Below are 4,668 nucleotides of genomic sequence, written 5' to 3'. Positions count from 1 at the left end.
AAAAGATTCTGGATCATCACTTTGTGGAGGTAATTTAACGATCTCTCTTACTTTGTCAAGATGAAAATAGAGAGTCTTTCCTCAGACCATGGTGCAAAAAGTGTGGAACCCTTGTCTATCTTTCTTTTGCTTATCTGTCATCGACAGATTTGCATACAATTCATGGATCATTGTTATTCTAACATTGATCTCAGGGTCGGCCAGGATCTCACAGCCTCTCTTTCAAATTTACTCTTGGATCTCCGGATACTCATCTTCTTTTAATTCAAATTTGGCCTACGGGATCATTGTCCTCTTGCACATTATTTTGTAATAATTTTCTTCATGCTGCTTTGTGTAGAGCGAATGGTATATATAGGGATGGGGTGGGTGGGTTTTCAAAATTAATTAAATAAAAGATAAATAAGATATGATTCACACCTTGGTAAAAGATATAAAAAAAGATAAAAAGATAAGATAGAAGGTATGAAAAAGATTTTAAAGCTTAATAAAAGATTTGAAAAAGAATTGCAAAAGATATAAAATTTTGAAAAAGATTTGAAAAAGAATTGAAAAAGATTTTAAATTTGAAAGGAATTTGAAATTAAAAGATGATGGTTGAAAGAATTTTGTTTAGAAGATATGATTAAAAAGATAAGATTTAGAAAAGATAAGTTTTGAAAAAGTAAAAAACTTCCCCAACCCTTGTTGGGCGTTTGAACGCCCAGAATGCCTTGATTCTGGCGTTCAACGCCATCCTGATGCCCCCTCTGGGCATTGAACGCCCAGGCAGTGCCTCCTGGCTAGCGTTCAACACCAGCTTGCCACACTTTCTTGGGTGTTGAACGCCCATCCAGTGCTCCCTGGCTGGCGTTCAACGCCAGTCTTGCCTCCCCCTTCAGGGCGTTGAACGCCCAACCAGCATCCCCTGGCTGGCATTGAACGCCAGTCTTGCTGCCTCTTGGGGGCGTTCAATGCCCCTATTTTCCTCTTGTCTAGAATTCAACGCCAGCAAGGGGCCTTTCCAAGTGTGCTCTATTTTTCGTTCTGACTGTTTTTACTTCTGTTTTAACTACTGCACATGATCACAAACCTAAGGAAATAATCATAAAAATTAAACTGATATAATTGAAATATACTTAACGAAAATAGAAATAACTTTAATTATGGTTGGGTGGCCTGCCAACAAGCGCTTCCTTAACGTCACTAGCTTGACGGTACTGCGCTCATGTCAGCAACAGGGTGAATTTTTCTTGCTCAACTTCACTACCCAAGTACTGTTTCACTCTCTGGCTATTAATAGTAAATCTTTTTTCAGAGTAATTACTCTGGAGTTCTATATGACCATAGGGTGATACATTAGTGATTAGGAAAGGTCTTGTCCAATGTGACTTAAGCTTTCCAGGGAAGAGCTTCAGTCTAGAATTAAATAGCAGAATTTTTTGTCCAGGTTTAAAGAATTTGGAAGAAATCTTTTTGTCATGCCACTTCTTGGCCATTTCTTTATAAATCTTTGCATTTTCAAATGCAGCAAGTCGGAATTCATCCAACTCATTTAGCTGGAGAAACCGTTTCTCTCCTGCTACCTTTGCATTAAGGTTTAGGAGTTTGGTTGCCCAGTAGGCCTTGTGTTCCAACTCTACTGGTAGGTGGCATGCCTTCCCATACACCAATTGATATGGTGATGTTCCGATAAGGGTCTTAAAATCTGTTCTTTATGCCCAGAGAGCATCATCAAACTTTTTTGCCCAATACTTTCTAGAGGTATTGATCGTTCTTTTCAAGATTCTCTTTAGTTCTCTATTTGAGACTTTGGCTTGCCCATTTGTCTGTGGATGATATGGGATGGCCACTTTATGGCAAACTCCATATCGGCTCAGCACAGATTCAAGCTGTTTGTTGCAGAAATGAGTTCTTCCATCACTGATTAGTGTCCGAGGGACACCAAACCTACTGAAGGTGTTCTTCTGGAGGAACTTCATCACTACTCTAGTGTCATTCGTGGGTGATGCGACTGCCTCAACCCATTTAGACACATAATCTACTGCCACAAGGATATAGGTATTTGAGTATGAAGGTGGGAAAGGACCCATGAAGTCTATACCCCATACATCAAACAGCTCAATCTCTAGGATTCCTTACTGAGGCATGTTGATGACAAGTCATCCTAGCCCATTTTAGCTAGTCTTTTTCTTTTGTTTTCATTAGAATTATGCACTTTCTTAAGCTACAAGCAAGCTAATTGAGTAGATTTTCATGTTTCCCTTGATTGAACCAACCATATGTGAATTCATGCCATTTCATGAGGTTTTGAACTATATTTGTTGCATATTGTGGAAGATTGAATACCTCATGATTTTGAGCAAAACTTTGATTAGTTTGGTTGATCAATGATAGGTGAAGAAGGCTTGGAGAAAGGTTGAAGCAAAGAGGAATGGCTAGGAGTGAAGAGAGGACAATGGAATAAGTGAAAATTGAACCGGGTTGCATGAAGTTAGCCCCAACGTTAGCCCCCTAACTTGGAGGCTAACGTTGGGCATATGAATCACTCTTTGGAAGTAGCCAACGTTAGCCCCAACGTTAGCCCCCTAACTTGGAGGCTAACGTTGGAACATGAGAGTTTCTCCCTGGGCTACCAACGTTTGCGCCAACGTTAGCCCCCTAACTTGGAGGCTAACGTTGGCACTTAAATCACAATGGGGGAGTAGGCAACGTTTGCGCCAACGTTAGCCCCCTAACGTGGAGGCTAACGTTGGCACCAATCACACCAAGCAAGGCCAACGTTAGGGTCAAAGTTAGACCCCTAACGTTGGCGCCAACGTCTAAACCAGAAGAATGTGGTTTGCTGATATGAAAAGTTAGGGTCAAAGTTAGACCCCTAACTTTGACCCTAACGTTGAAGACCAACGTTGGCTAACTCCATTTCCGGTTCAATTGGTTCACTTCGGTTCTTCTTCAATCTTCAAGAGCAATCAACCAAGGCCTCTTTCAACCCAATTCCACCAAGAACAAAGGCCCAACTCAAGGCTTGAAGATCATTTTGGAAAGTGTATAAATAGGATAGAATTCAATTTGTTTAGGGAGCTTTTCCGGGAGAGTTTTCTTTTAGAGCTTTCCTTTTAGAATTTTCATAAGAGTTTTTGGGAAGCTTTTGTCACTGAGTGAACTTTAATTTCTTGTTTTCATTTGCTTTCAATTTCATTTTACTTTTGTCTTGGATCTTGGATTGGAGAATTGAAGAAATTCTGTTTCAATCTCAATCTTGGATCTCTCTGTTTATTTACTGCTTAATTGAAATTCCGTTTCTGTTACTTACTTCATCTATTCTCTTTGCAATTTACAATTTCCTTGCTATTGTTCTTGTTGGATCTAGGAAGGCATTGAGATCTAGACTTGGTTTTCTAGTCTCTGGGTCCTGAGATCTAAATTCTCATTTCAATTCTCTGTTTAATGCTTTCATTGTTCATTTACTTTGCTGTTATAAGATCCGGTTCAATCCCAACTCCCTTTTCCTCTTCTGTTTGATGCAATTTAGTTTTCCCTTGTTTAAATTCTGCAAATCCTCATCCCAATCCCCTTTACTTTTCAAGCAATTTACATTTCTTGCACTTTAAGATTCTGCGATTTACATTTCTTGCACTTTAAGTTTCTGTCATTTAATTTCTTGTCCTTTAAGTTTCAGCAATTTACTTTCCCGCTCTCTTTAATTTCATGCAATTTACATTCTGCAAATCACAAATCACCCAACCAACACTTGATTCGCTTGACTAAATCAACCACTAAACTAAAGTTGCTCAATCCTTCAATCCCTGTGGGATCGACCTCACTTCCGTGAGTTTTTATTACTTGATACGACCCGGTACACTTGCCGGTTAGTTTTGGGTGTTTTGGTAGAAATTCGTTTCTCATCAAAATATCTCATCAAGTTTTTGGCGCCGTTGCCGGGGATTGATTAGATTGACAATGATTAAGTGAGGTGGTAATCTAGATCAAGCACTTTTTCTTTATTTTTCTTTAACCTTTGATTAACCCACTAACTGTTTGAATTTTTGCTTAAGCTAACTAAAACTTCATTCTAGCAGTAGATTGAAGTATCACTGGTTTGTGTGCTCTTATGTTCTGCTTGTATGTCAGGTACACAAAGAGCCATACCCAATTTTCATGAACAAGACGAAAGAACTCTCAGGAGGTTAAGAAGAGCCGAAAGAGGGAAAAGTATTGTTGGAGAAGAAGAATCTGAGGAAGAATACCACGAGATGGAAGGAGATACATCTAATCCAGGAGAAGGAGTTAATAATCCACCACAACAGAGGAGAGTATTGGCTTCCTATACTTTTGCAAATGCTAGACATTGTGGAAGCAGCATTCTCACCCCTAATGTCAATGCAAATAACTTTGAACTGAAGCCACAACTCATCACATTGGTCCAGAATAACTGCTCATTTGGAGGAGGACCATTGGAGGATCCAAATCAACATCTATCTACCTTCTTGAGGATCTGTGACACTGTCAAATCCAATGGTGTGAATCCTGAGACTTACAAGCTTCTGCTGTTCCCGTTCTCATTAAGGGATAAGGCTGCACAATGGCTTGAAACTTTTCCCCAAGCAAGTATCACTAGTTGGGATGACTTGGTGGCTAAATTTCTAGCCAAATTCTATCCACCCCAGAGAGTCATCAGGCTGAAAA

This window comes from Arachis hypogaea, chromosome 20 (assembly GCF_003086295.3).
Source record: "Arachis hypogaea cultivar Tifrunner chromosome 20, arahy.Tifrunner.gnm2.J5K5, whole genome shotgun sequence".
Lineage (NCBI taxonomy): Eukaryota > Viridiplantae > Streptophyta > Magnoliopsida > Fabales > Fabaceae > Arachis > Arachis hypogaea.
Note: the sequence above shows the minus strand (reverse complement) of the source record.